Here is a 15,076-nt window from a genome sequence, read left to right on the forward strand (position 1 = left end):
TTGCACAATTGGTGTTATATCCTACGTCCACCTCTCCTTTATGCTGGTAGCATACTTTGGGCGCAGTCAATGGTAGAATTGTTATTGGGTCTTCATCTTCTTCTACCCACGAGAGCATTGGTACGTACTTGATCCACGTCGTCCAACATCGATGATTGTGTGTCTCGATGGTTGAGATAGTTTCTTTTGTTACCATGTTGCTGCCAATCACTCCTATCTCCCAGCTGTTGTCCAGATACACCTTTCCTGTTATCGTCAGTAGCGGCCTCTCCCAGCATCCTTGTTTACCCGGAACTTCAGTGGCGTACCAATCACATGGTAGATACTGCAGTGTTACCTTCTTTGTTTCTCCTTTTGCAGGGCCACTTGTTATGTATTTGAATGCTTCAGCATGTAAACTGGTCTTGTGATAACTCAGATAGGTCTTGAGGAAGTTGTTTTCATATGGGTATGAGTCTCGTGTTTTCCATGTCATGTGCACTACTGTTCCTTGAAATCTTCCTTTCGTTTGGAACAGGGCCAAATATATTATGCACTGTGCTGTCTTTTTATCTATTTCAGTGGCAACAAATGTTCGTGAAGCGCTCATGGCGTATGGTATTAATGAGCAAACGTAACAGCTATCCTCAGTTGTCTGCTTACCAATGCGGGTCATGTGCTGGTACCATATGTTGTTTGTGACGTGTGCTGAATCTTGTACATAATTATCAATACCTTTATTGTCTGAGTATGTGCTGCGTTTAACTCTATTTTGCTTGGGTGCAATGTTACTATTACCACCTGACGTAACACCTGTTGCAGCAGGGAACGGGGGTATATTAGGTTTGGGTGCAGCAATAAAATTGATAGCATAGCTGTACTGCCAGACAGAGGCAGCCAAGAACCCGGTGATCATAAAAATCCCTATTATTTTTATTACATATGCTAATCTCACCGGCATTTTGCTCTTACCTTGCTGCAGTCCTGGCAGCGTATTCTTGTGACGTTAAAGTTGCCCGCCTAAAAATTCTCAAAAGTGCTCGTTATTAAATGTTAGTTTTGTTTCCTTTAAGCTCTCCCTATCAAGTAGTCATTCAGTGCCCAGGCGAAGAGCTGCTCCCACGCTACTCTAAGTGATCGGTCTCTTAGGACCGGCAAGTATGGGCGGAGGTGGGGCATGTAATTTTCTATGGCCAGGAGGAAGGCTGTGTAGTAGACACGTACCCTTCTCCTTTTTAGGTATGTTGGCCTTTTTATTTCGTATACAAATTGGTGTGACAATTCTTCTGGGTAGTTATCGTCTGGCAGCACCATCTACGCCTGTACACTGAACTTGTTAATTAGCTTTTCTTAACAATACAATATTACGCAGTTCCTGTATGTGCGAGAGAAAAAAGAGAACATTCACGTGTTTACATGTGTATTGGTGCAAGCAATGTCCTTCAGTTTTAGTTACAACTGTACTTAGGAGTCAATGGGGGGGGTTTGCGCTCAGATGGCGGAAGTATTTTTACTCTTTGAGCGTGTGACCATGGGGTGGGCAGTATGGGGATCACCCCTTTCTTCGTCAGTTATCGTCTCCGAGGGAACAATTGGGTCGTTGTCTGTGATGAAACTTTCTTCCGCTGTCGGGGATGTTGTTGCTGTTCTTCCAATGGACCTGTCGTTGGCGCTGGGGCGGGTCTGCAGTTTGTAGATCTTTACGTCATGTAGGTGGTTCCAGGCACGCTTATCCTTTAGTTTTACTGCTCTTGTTGATACGTCCTCTACCAGATGGGGGCCAGTGAACCTCTTCTCGTTCCACTTTCTATTGAAATTGCGAAGTAGTACGTGGTCACCTTTGGCAAGTTTGCACAAGTTCTCCTTTCCCAATTCTGTACTTGCGTCTTTTTCTTGATTGCTGGTAGACCCGCCCCGTGTGCGCTCGAGCTGTTGAGACACAAACACGACACAAGTAATCAAAGAAGACACATATTGATACATTTCATCACCTAACACACTCGCTGAACTTTCGTGGTCGGTGAATGCCCTTGACGTTGGGGTTAGGGGAAGGCGCATTTGACGTCCAGTAACCACTTCGTGAGGGGTGAGGTGGTGGTCGGACCCTGGCCTATTTCTAAGTTCAAATAAGGCTAACGGAAGGCAATACAACCAACTTTTCTTTGTTGTTTGTTGTATTTTAGCAATTGCCTCCTTCAATAAGCCATTCAGGCGTTCACATACACCATTAGCCTGTGGGTGGTATGCACATGCAAATTTGTGTTTAATGTTCAGCAGGGATGTGATATGCTGGAACATTTCGTTTGCGAAATGTGGGCCGTTGTCTGATCTTAACACCTCGCACACTCCCCACCTGGGGAAGACCTCCCTTACTATGAATTTGGCTGCTCTAAACGCATCAGGGTGTGAACAGGGCCCTGCTTCAATCCACCTAGAAAATGGGCATACTACTACAATCATATACCTATTACCTTGACATATGTTGATCATATCAACATAGTCAATGTGAAGGTGCCGAAAAGGTCCTTCTGGCCGGGGTATGGTACCTCTTATCACTTTTAGAGTATGACCGGCCGTAAACTGTTGACATGTGAGGCAATTGCTGATAAAATTTGACACATGAGAGTTTAACTCAGGACAAAACCAATCTTCTCTAATTCGTGCTGCGATTATTTCCTTGCCTGTATGGGCAGGGTGATGTAATTGGCTCAGGGCGGTATTTAACAGTGCCAACGGTATTACAACTTTCCCAGTGCCACCCTGGCGCCATAGTGCGTCGGTTGGTGACATTGTACATCCTCTTTTCACCCATACTTCTTTTTCGGCCATTGGTGCAGCCGCTTGTAGCTCCATAATCTGTGTGGCTGGGAGATGGGTGTACCCTTCTCTTATTAACATCTCCCTAGCTATTCCCCTCCCTCTCCCTCTCTGTGAGTCTGTGGGGTTCCATATCTCACCAAAATATGCAGCATATTTCGCATGTGCGTCTGCTGCTGCATTTCCTTTTGAGACGTAGTCTTCTCCATTGGTGTGTGCGGTGCATTTGACTAGGGCTAGTTCTTGGGGGTCGTTTATTACTTCAATTAGTTCAGCCAACAAGAGGGCATGTTGTACTGGAGTGCCATCAGCTCTCCTAAACCCTCTTCTTCTCCATTCTGATAGCCCTGAGTGGACAGTGGATGTAACATATGCACTGTCGGAATATATAGTTACTCTTTTATTAAAACTTTCCTTTAATGCCAATATTAGTGCAACCAGTTCCGCGGCTTGAGCAGAGTAATGCTGTGGTAATTGTACACACTTCATAGCCACACACACCGGCGCCTCCATCATTTTTACTACTGCTGCCCCAGTCCTTCGTATCCCATCTCCTTGATCAATAGTTGATGACCCATCAATAAACAAAAGCTCACCTCCCTCTAGTGCGTTTTCTTCAACTTTCCTAGTACATGAGTACATCTTAGTTATTTGGGTGCAGTCGTGGGCGTAATCTCCCTCTTCAATTACTTCTGCTAGAAATCTTGCAGGGTTAACCGTGCTACATCTAACAATTGCTAGTTCAGCTTTAGACAAAATAATCTCATAACCTGATGCCCTCTGTGTCGATAGTGTGGACTTAGGTTTATTCAATATCGCAAATAGTGCATGTTCCACAAACAGTGTAGTTGGACACCCCATAGTTATTGCTGATGCTTTTTCTACTGCAAAAGCAGCTGCAGCAAGACCTTGTTCACAAGGGAAGTGGCCTAACATCACAGGGTCTAAGTGACCGCTGTAAAATGCTACTGGTTTATAGCCCATGCTAGTTTTTTGGGCCAACACTGCTTTCATCACTGCTGAGTCGCAATGTGAAAATATAAAAAAGCGTCGCTCATAGTCTGGGGATGCCAGTACTGGAGCAGTTGATATCGCGTCTTTCAATTCGTCAAATGCCTCCCTCATTTCCATAGTCCACCCCAACTTTTTCTCCCCTTTATTTGCTTCCTTCAAACCCTCAAGCAGTGGTCCTATGTATGAGCTGTAATCAAATACCCATGCTCTACAGTAGTTGCACAGCCCCAGAAATTGCTGCAGTTCTCTCACAGTCTGTGGCATGGGAGTGCTTGAGATGGCCTGTGCTCTCTGTGGTGCAATCCTTCTTCCATGTTGGGATATCAGTTGGCCAATGTAAAGTACCTGTTCCTGACAGTATTGTATCTTTTCCATGTCTACCTTGTACCCCTTTTCAGCCAATATTGTTAACATTTTTAAGGAGTCCTCTCTACATTTACTTTCGTTTGTACTGCAAATTATTATGTCATCCACATACTGTAACACTGTGCTTTCCACCTCAACGTTACCCAGATCCATCTGTATTACTCTATTGAAAATTGAGGGTGATTCACAATACCCCTGTGGTAACCTGGTATGTTTCCACTTTGTATTTCGGTAAGTGAAGCTTGTCAAATCTTGTGAGTCTGGGTGTAATGGTATTGAGAAAAAAGCATTTTTAAGGTCAATCACTGTAAATCGTGATGCCTCTGCTGGAATGCCACACAATATTGTGGCCGGGTTTGCTGTTACTGGATACTCTGCTTCTACTATGTTGTTCAAGGGTCTGAGGTCCTGTATGAAGCGCCAAGACCCCCCTTTAGCCTTGCGCACCGGGTACACAGCTGTGTTACATGGTGATTCTGAGGGGACCAATATGCCATTGTTTATAAGGGCCGTTATGGTTTCATATATGCCCTCATCTGCCTCTTTTGACAATGGGTACTGTTTCACTCTTGGTAGTATGGCACCTTTTTTCAATTTTATCCTTACACCCCCTATGCTTTTTATACATCCCACGTCATAAGGGCTAACAGTCTATAATGATTTGGGCACCTTTGACATATCTTCCTTAAAAAATGGGACTGGGGTGCCTGCGGGTGCCTCAAGTGCCATTGCAATTTTCTGTGCTACTTGTTTGTGAGCCACTCTTAGCCATATTTCTACACTCATCATGAACACCATTTCACCTTCCTCCTTTTCTTCTGAGAACAGCTCTTCATCTGACACCTGGGTCAGCCTACATCCTTCTGCTAGTGCTATCACTGCCCTCCATGCTCTCCCTTCTTTATCTTGGGCGTGCACAGCAACATAATCAGCTGTTGCAATAATGCTCTCAATGTCCATTACAACACCTTCCCTTCCAGTTCATTAACTGGTGTTTCTGGTCGGAACAGATAGGCTGCTGGCCTCCTCCATATTTTCCCTTCTATCCCTGGCATCCATGCAAATGCCATGTCTGTGCCATGCTGGAATAGCTCGCCATCTACTGGCTCCGCCCTAATCGCTGTCTGTCCACAGTATGCTTGCAAAATCTGTCGTGCTGCGAGCATGTTAATCCCTGGAGTAGAGCAAATTATGCCATCCTCTGTAAAGGAGATCGTCATATTCAACCTGTTCATTATGTCTCTCCCCAGTATATTTACTGGTGAGGCACTATAATACAAAAGTGGGACTGACAGATCATAATCTCCAATAGATAAGGGAACGTTATCAGTAAATGGAACCAACCCTTTAGCCCCAGAAAATCCTTGGGTGTTCATGGCTTCGCCTGACATCTTAAATTTACCTTCCCTTATGCAAGACCGGGTTGCCCCGGTGTCAACAAGGAATGATAATTTTTTGTCACCTATCGTTACCTCTATGCGTGGTTCCTCCGCACTATTAGGTGTTACTGACAGGATGGGACACACCAAGGCCGTCTGTGGGCTGACCTATTGGGGGTACAATGATTGGCCATTCCCTGTGTAAGGGTTGTGTCCCAACACCGTCACCCTACCCAATTGTGTTTGTTGAGTTTGGGGTGGTGGTTGTATTAACGCTACTTGTTGTTGTGGCGGTGGCAGTTGCGGTGTTATTTGTTGTTGTGGCAGTGAATAGGTTTGTGGCTGTTGTGTTTGTTGTTGTGGGTCACTCCCTTGTTGTGACATCTGCTGTTGTTGTATGCCCTGCTGTTCTTGTGAGGTCCTAGGTTGTGCTTGTTCATTCCATGCTGGTGTTCCTGGCCTGACCCTACATGTACGTGACATGTGTCCTAATAGTCCGCAGCTCCAACACACGGGTGGTTCCCTGCTTTGCCATGGGAAGCTCCCTGTGTTGTCCTGGTATACGGGTTGCCCTGTGGGGTAGTAATTTCTAAGTCCCCCAGCCTGTTGTTGGGTATTATATCCGTATCCTCTCCCCCTCATAAACCCTCCTCTCCCTCTGTTATAACTATAATACCCAGTTCCTTGCATTGGGTACCCTCCTCCCATGTTTGGTGCGTGTAATTGCAGAGGCGGCACTTGCTGTATTACACCTTGTGGAGGCGCTATTTGAGCGGGATCTTGTGCAGCCACTACTTGCGTTGGGCTTTGGGCCATTGGTGTGGGCGTAGTTATTAGTGCCCCTTCCATTGTGTATTTAGTAAGTTTTTTCTGTACTAGTTTGGCCTCTTCTGTTTTCCTGTCCTCCTCCTTTTGTTTCATTTTTCCTTGCCATGTCCTGCAGTGATGTACTATAGTCAGTTGTATTTCTGGCCATGGTTTTGCTTCCATCCCCACTACTTTCTTTAGTTGTTTCTGAACTCCTTCTGGGAGCCCTTGTACTAGTATATGATAAAATATGGCTGGTGTTTTGTCCCATTGTTCTCTAGTTTCCATGCGCCACTTCTCTTGAATATCCTGGATATAATCAACAGGATCCTCATTTTCACCCATCTTACGGGAAGTAATGGCTCCTATGTCTGATGTGTCTGGGTACTGCACTCTCAGTGCCTGCCATAGCGCATGTCTGCAGTTTGCAAATGGTGCCCCATCATGCGATGTGTTCGTTATTGTTACCCCATGGAATCCCGCTCTTTTCCAAATGTCATCCGCTCTATCCCCTAATATTGATATTAACAGGCCCTTCACATCTCCTACTGCTAGTTTCTGTCCTGCGGTGTGTTTTTCCATTTCATATATCCACTTACCCGCACCTCCACTTAGTGATGGGAGCCTACATTTTATATTTTCCTTATCCGTATGTTTCCAAGGTACATACTGTGGTCTAACCCCTCCTCTCTCCAACAGTGGCATTAAATTCTGTCTTGTGTCACCCTTTACGCTCCATAATATTGAGTCTTCACACCCCTCCTCTTCCCCCGTTTCCTTTACTACTTCAAATTCTTCCTTACTACCTCTGCTCCTACCTCCCTCTTCTTCCTTTCCCCTTTTTTCGTCATTTCCTGTGTTCAATATGGGTATGTTTATTTGTCTGTCTTGCCTGCGACTAGGGAGGTCCCTAAGCCGACATGCATAAGGTGTAAGTTCGTTCATGAAGGGCGCGAGCTTTATTCTGTGCAGTGAGCGTGCGGTGGTTGAACATGTAGGGTGTGACGTGGGAGGGCGTGATGGGGATGTAGGTGGCGTGGTTTCATTGGTTTGTGTTTCCCCTATTCTTTTCACTTCCTCCTTACTTCTCTCCAGCTCCTCCCATCTTCTACTCATCCAGGGCGAATCTATGTTTGTTCTAGTGAGGTATAGTTTATCTAAGCTTTCCCTTTCACTCTTTCTTCCATCCTTCTCCACTCCTTCTTCCTCCTCACTGCAAAGGTCATTCATAAATGGCACCCCCCACTCTGCCTTTTTTCCTTTTATTGTTACTGTTTTTAAGTCTATTAGGTCTCTTTCTCCCCTTTCGTTGTTACCAACTGTTCCCCCTAGTGCTGATGTTGTTGCTACCTCTCTACTTTTATATACATCTCCCCATCTTTCACTCTCCCTACTCCTCCCTTCTCTTCCCCCTTCACTTCTCTCCTCCATTTCCCTACTATTTTCCTCCCTTTTCCTTTTCAATTCCTCCATTACTTCGTTGCTCATCTGTTCCAATATCCTTTCATCCTCTTTCTTCCTTTCCCATTTCACCCTTTCTCTTTCTACTATACTCTCTATTACCTTCCCCTCTTCATATTTTTTAGCTGTCTCTGATATTATCCTCCTCCTCCATATTTCCATTTCCTTTTCCTTTTCTTCTTCTTCCTTCTTCTTCTCTCTCAGCACTACTCTTGATACCCTATCTGCTGCTGCTTTTACCCTTTCATCTTCTCTCTTTTGCTCCTCATTTCGTTCCCTTAATTTTTCCAATTCGTTCTTACCTTCTTTCCTTTTCCTCACTCTCTCTCTTTCCTCCCTCTCAAGTTGTTTGATCAATTCATTCTGCTCATCCCTTAGTTTTGCTAATCTTTCCTCCAAAATCTCTTCCTTCTGCCGTAGTAGCTCCTCTCCCCTCATTTCACTCTCTCTGGCACTATCCTCGTTTGTTCTCTTTACCGCCTCCCTTTCTTCTCCAGTTAGTGAGCCTCGTAATTTCAATAATATCTGTGCAGCTACCCACTCATCGTTTCCTATCTCTACAGTCTGCTCTTCTCCAATCCTCCCTTCCCCCATTGGTATCTTCCCATGAGCCACATATGGTGGAGGGCTGTATGCCGGGTTTGAGTATCCTTCAGCCGCCCTGAACTGTCCTTCTATTTCTCCTAATTCTCTTAAAGGGTACAACCCTACTCCCTCTGTTTTCACTCCCGGTGTTATGGGTATCTCATTGCTCGGTTCCTTTTTTATGTCGTCTGATTTATCAATCTTTTCTCCTCCCTGTCCTCCGTTCCCCGTATTCTTTGTGCTTTCGCACTCCTTTTCCCCATCCGTTCCTTCTTTCTTAATCTCCTTTTCTTCCGGTGTTTCCCCCATAGTGAACATTCCATTTGGTCCTGGTCGGGACCCCTGGAACATCCTCCATAAGTTAAACACCTCCACATGGTTTGCCAACTTCTTCCCCTTGTATGTATTGTGCAGATGGTTTAGTAGTGAATGTTGGGCATATGGATCGAAACTACCATTAGGCGGCCATGGTGTTAACATTTTGTTGTCCGTCCCCTGGGTCCACTCTATGCTGTACTTAATTAATTTCTCCCTATGTGGTGGCAGTGTGGTGCATATGTGTTGTAGTGGGGTAGTGAGGGTGTTCCCCCACCCTCCCGACCCTCTCCCGTATGACATAGTGGCACTCCCCTGGTTACCCTTCCCCTTACTAGCAGTTTACAATATACAACCTTGTATTGCTTACCTCGCCCCGCAAGTGTGGGGACTTACGACAATCCTTTGACAAATTATGCAATAATAATAAATATGATGTTATATTATATTCCTTCCCCTACGGCCCCCTGCGGCCGAAGCGCACGCAGCCCCCTGCGGCTGCGTACCCCTTACGACGATCTTATACAGTCGTCCTGTTTCTCCGTTCTCTTCCCCCTTTTACACTTGCCGTGGCCGGCGTTCTCCGTGCGCAGCCACGCCCCTTTCCCCTTCTCCTCTTTCGATCCACTGGTTTATAGTTTATCTCCGTATCCGCTCCTTTATCATGTTTCTCTTCCCCACCACTCTCAAACCCAAAGTTCCTTGTGCTCGCGATATCCTATTAAATCCCTACTGGTGACGTCACCGATTTCTTCGAGCTACTGGTACATTCTTGTTATGTTCTTTAAGTTCAAAATACACTTGCAATCTACCCCGCTAACCCTACAGCTGTCTTCCTGTCTCTCCTGGAACAAGGTAATCTCATCAATAATATAACCGGACTGCGCACGCTGCGTCGCCTCGCGTGTGATACGCCCCTCAACAGGAGGGCTTAACCAGCCAATTATCTTCCGTTTTGGGCAACTATGTAACTAGCTACCGCCCACAGGGAAACGTCATCTACCTATCGAGTTTCTTGCTCGAACAATAGGGAACCTCATCTACTCATTGATCAATAAATGCCAAATCGTAGGAAACCACACACACCCACCCTCACACGTAGTCGCAATTTAGGCCATCAGTGTCTTACGAGCGGCTGCACGTGATGTTTTCGTGCCCCGCCCCCCTCTTTCGCGTAACGTAGCCTACTGCTCTCGCACTCGTTTCGCTACCATTCATTCCATTTGCAACACTCAGTTAAACCTTCGCCGCACATCTGTACAATACCTCCCTCCTCCCTTATTTACTTCCTCCCCCTCCCTCACAATTTCGCATTGCTTGTTGTGCGTGTCATGCTCACCAAGTTCTCTCGATGCAGGGCCGTTCGACTGCGTGCACCCCTCCAAGCGGCTCGCCACCTCCCCTCGTCTGGACCACGTCTGGACACTCGCCGACCGCGGGCGGGATACTTCTCAACCGGCTCCCGAGGGCCAATATCCGGATTGCGCTGTCCGGTCCTCTCGCAGCTCCGCGATGGTCCTGTAGTCCTCAGAAGGGGGCAACGGCAGAGGGGGCCGCGCCGCCGGGCCTCCTCGCAACGGGAGTGCCTGGAAAAATTAAAAATAAAAGTCGATCTTAAACAGATCTCAGCAGTGCCTCCAACTTGTCGGGGGGAAATTCTGCCGGGGTCGGCCGGGCCGTCCGCAGACCTCCGGGCAGGGAGGCCCCAACTCCTCCCGTATATCCCAGATGAGATAGAGTATGAGACACACACAAGGAGCAAGGTGACTCTGCTGTTTATTTATACAAAACGGCAGGGATGGGTCAAGGAGCGTACGCGTTCGTCCTGACACACACCCAATCGTGGGGCTCGCAGGCCCTTTTTACTGTATTATGACGCGCTACTTGCGTCACTTCAGAAAGTTAACAAAAAACCTATCGCCACTCTTAATTGGTTGCTCGAGTGGTAGGGTTAGTATAGTACACATATAGAGAATGATATTAGTGGACAAGGTGTAATCAGGTGGTATATCTGGGTTGTCCCTACAATTAGATACATAAGAATTGTTACATGAAGACTCCTGAGGATTGGCTAATATTACTGACGTCTGAGATAAGAGCCCCATGTTCTGATTGGTGCACTCGTGAGCTTCCCAGCCTGGGACCACCGTTGTTCCCAGCTCTCGGTGTACCTGTGATTGCAACAATGTTTCAATATGGGTACGTGCAGACAATGTGAGGATTTATTCATAGGTGGAAGGCTGACCGCTCCCACTATAGCAGATGTCCATTGAGCCTTTCAAGTGTATCGGCCTGTGTCTCGTAGCGAGGGACCCAGACGCCTTTTTTCTCCTGGGTTTTGGCATCTCGTCAAGTTCGGCTTGGTCACGTGGGGAGGGACCGTGAAAGAGGCAGAATTCTGCACAATTAATATTGTTTTTTCTACTGCGCGTTTGGTTTAATTTGCCGGCGTGACTTTAAGGTTGGGGCGCGGAGTGCGAGGTTGCAACATCGTGCCTTTGATGATTTGTTCTTGGAATGTGAGTTTGCAACATTGCGACCTTGGCTGGTTGCTCCACCGGGTTCTTTCTGCAGGATCAGCAACCTGACTCTTGCTTTGTTAATGTCCACGGGAGCTCTTGGTTGAGGCCTACTCGGGCCTGGTGCATAATTAGTCCGTTTGGTGCATAGGTGCTTTTAGGTTATAATAGCATATATTTCCATGACCAGTATCGTGTTTCCATTATACCTCTATTGTGGTAATGGGTTTCAAGAGAAGCGTGAGCAAGCGTTATAGATGAGTTCATGATGCGTCTTGCGTTTCTGCATTCTGAAAGCCTATGTAAAAATAATAAAGATGCACGTCCGTGAATATGCCTGTCGCCTACGTCAGAGCACTGAGTATGTTCTTCGTGTAGATTGGTGTGGAAATGTTCAGTGTGTATATTTGTACAGAAGTGCTTCCCGTTGTCTAGGTCGTCATGGCATCTCTAACGACGTGTGGATTTTAGTCTAGCTGATCCGAACCGCAGGTGTCGGCATGGCCAGTGCGGGCTGTTGGGCAGGCAGATGGACACATCCGTATGTTCCTGTACCAGGGTACCTGGTCGTCTGGTAAATGGACAAACTCTTCTCGCGGCGGGTGTCTGGGCCGTGACCCTCTAGGCCAAGCGCGAGAGGTGAAGGACGGGAGCCTGGTCTTCCATTCTCCCACTTCACAGCGCTAGGAGGCCATGCAAATGGCAGAGGTATGCTTTACAAAGCCCACATAGCGTGCACAAAACAGCACATCAGTCAGGCCCACTTGAAGAGATGGTAAAGAGGAAATACTTCTGCTGCATCCAGTAAAACATAGAGATTGGCCTGCTTTAAAGGTTGACCATGTCCTTCATGGGTGTCTGTCAATATGATACTTCCCTGCTGCAAAGCTTACATTCGAAATGCCAGAACAACTAGGCCCAGAGCACAAAGATGCAGTCAGGTTGAAATAACGAGATACTGAAGAGCAATTTTATATTTCAGAGTGGGAAAAGCAAATATGCCCCCGACGTGATTTGAACACGAAACCTTCTGATCTGGAGTCAGACGTGCTACCATTGCGCCACGAGGTCCTTGCGGCAGTTCACCTGGTGTGTCTGATGACAGAATAAAGGTAGGAGACGTACATGCACCTGCAGAGCCTCATTGCTTCTTTAAGTAGACTGGCTAGGATAGCTTCCTTCTGTGCATCAGTACACGCTGCAGCCAAACCCTTCCCATGAAGTCTTGATGTTTATGAATTGAATGGCAAGTTTTGAAAAACTAAAGCAAGCGAGAAGAATTGCTTGCAGTTTATTGGATTTTTTGGACGTCAGCAGACGAGACCTGCGAGAGGTAAACAGAAGTTCATAGTTGGCCATGCTGAATTTTTGAGCCAAAATGCATCGTCCCTGGGTGGGCTTGAACCACCAACCTTTCGGTTAACAGCCGAACGCGCTAACCGATTGCGCCACAGAGACTCATGCAGTGCTTACACTGGGGCCTGATTGGTGTGCTGTTTGCTTATGCTTCCCAGGCAACCTGAAAATATTTCTAAAATAGCTCTATTTCCAACAGCAAATCAGGGTATCAAGCACTTCCCTACCTCCCGTAATCCACAAACACAGGGGATTTAGTAGAGGACAGAGCCCATCAACAGTGCACCAAATGCCCTCTGTGTAGGCATAACTTGCTATGAGGAGAAAGCCACAGTTGCGCACTTGTGTTAAAAGGGGACAGTAGGCTGAACCCAGAGAACACGGGAGAAATGACTCAGGTTTACTGAGTGGAACACTCTGTGTCTTTGTGCCCAAAACAGCAGCGTCTTTTCAGTTAACAGCCGAACGCGCTAACCAATTGCGCCACAGAGACTCACTGGCATGTGTGTTCTGCCTTTGGCCTGATTGCATTGCTATTTTTTTCTGATTGGCAGAAAACCTGAACTTTTTTCTGAAAAAGGCATGCCTCTCTTAGCACTGCAGTGCATTAGACTGCTCCCTTGCTTCCCTGAGTCCCCAAATACACAACCACCTTGGGCACAATAGAAGACACATTCCAGCAGATTTAGCAAGAGTGCACCAAGGATTCTATATGTAGGTACCTTGCTGAGAAGCAAGACCTGCAGTTGCATTCTTCTGTTAAAAGAGGGCAGCAGAGTGCACCAAGAGAACTTGGGGGAAGTAGCTTATGTTAACTACTTGCCATGCTCTTTATAGATCCCTCTGTTTGACTGGGTGAATTCTAATTTCTGGGGTAGAGTAAGCAATTTTTGGATCTAGATGCTGTGCGCAACAGGAATGCTATATACTGCACTGTACTGCTACTGAAAAGTTACCAATTTTACAGGATGTTCAGGTAAGCTTTGTTTCAGAAAACAACTTGCTAGAGGCCCTAGGACAGATTACTGGGACAAAGGAAGAGGGTTTGGGGATTAGCACATCTCCTATGAAAGGTACAGTCACGCCCGAGACAACTCTGAGTGCCTCCTCAAATTCTAAGAAATGCGAACTGGGGTCCTACGCCTTTTATTGCCAGTGGATCTTTGTGTTTCAGACAAATGTGCACGCCTCCCAGAGCCCCATGCAATGCACTTAGGGAAATGGGGGAAGGTGATGTGCAACCCTCTCGCTGACAATGTCTCTCTTGTCTATAATGTATCTATGAGAGAGAGAGAAATAGGCAATGCGAGAGTGAAAAAGTAAAATGGAAATGTGTCTACTGAGACCAGTATAAGGGGAAATCCTCACAATCCAGGACCGACAGTTGATTGGGAGGGCGCTTACAGTTTTCTGACACCAGACCGGTACCTGAACTCACAAACCCAAACTACAAAGTGATGCCCATTGCCACTAGACTGCCAACCCCCTTTCGGGGCCCCAACATATATCCTTTAGTCACACCTAGAGTTCCCAGGACACTGCAGCATTCAGCGATTACACGCAAATATTGACAGCGCTAGGAGGCCATGCAAATGGCAGAGGTATGCTTTACAAAGCCCACGTAGCGTGCACAAAACAGCACATCAGTCAGGCCCACTTGAAGAGATGGTAAAGAGGAAATACTTCTGCTGCATCCAGTAAAACATAGAGATTGGCCTGCTTTAAAGGTTGACCATGTTCTTCATGGGTGTCTGTCAATATGATACTTCCCTGCTGCAAAGCTTACATTCGAAACGCCAGAACAACTAGGCCCAGAGCACAAAGATGCAGTCAGGTTGAAAAACGAGATACTGAAGAGCAATTTTGTATTTCAGAGTGGGAAAAGCAAATATGACCCCGACGTGATTTGAACACGCAATCTTCTGACCTGGAGTCAGACGTGCTACCATTGCGCCATGAGGTCCTTGTGGCACTCCACCTGGTGTGTCTGATGACAGAATAAAGGTAGGAGACGTACATGGACCTGCAGAGCCTCATTGCTTCTTTAAGTAGACTGGCTAGGATAGCTTCCTTCTGTGCATCAGTACACGCTGCAGCCAAACCCTTCCCATGAAGTCTTGATGTTTATGAATTGAATGGCAAGTTTTGAAAAACTAAAGCAAGCGAGAAGAATTGCTTGCAGTTTATTGGATTTTTTGGACGTCAGCAGACGAGACCTGCGAGAGGTAAACAGAAGTTCATAGTTGGTCATGCTGAATTTTTGAGCCAAAATGCATCGTCCCTGGGTGGGCTTGAACCACCAACCTTTCGGTTAACAGCCGAACGCGCTAACCGATTGCGCCACAGAGACTCATGCAGTGCTTACACTGGGGCCTGATTGGTGTGCTGTTTGCTTATGCTTCCCAGGCAACCTGAAAATATTTCTAAAATAGCTCTATTTCCAACAGCAAATCAGGGTATCAAGCACTTCCCTACCTC

The 15,076-nt window shown here is 46.5% G+C and overlaps 2 non-coding genes across 2 annotated transcripts; both read right to left on the reverse strand.

Annotated features, from left to right (window-relative positions):
* Nucleotides 1-12,626: 12,626 nt before the first annotated feature.
* On the reverse strand, nucleotides 12,627-12,700 carry TRNAN-GUU (transfer RNA asparagine (anticodon GUU)). Its single transcript has one exon. It is a non-coding gene; the product is annotated as a tRNA-Asn (tRNA).
* A 2,174-nt stretch (nucleotides 12,701-14,874) lies between these two features.
* On the reverse strand, nucleotides 14,875-14,948 carry TRNAN-GUU (transfer RNA asparagine (anticodon GUU)). The gene has a single exon. It is a non-coding gene; the product is annotated as a tRNA-Asn (tRNA).
* Between the last annotated feature and the right edge of the window lie 128 nt (nucleotides 14,949-15,076).

This window comes from Ambystoma mexicanum, chromosome 11, assembly GCF_040938575.1.
Source record: "Ambystoma mexicanum isolate Mex_15411 chromosome 11, UKY_AmexF1_1, whole genome shotgun sequence".
In the NCBI taxonomy this organism is placed as follows: domain Eukaryota; kingdom Metazoa; phylum Chordata; class Amphibia; order Caudata; family Ambystomatidae; genus Ambystoma; species Ambystoma mexicanum.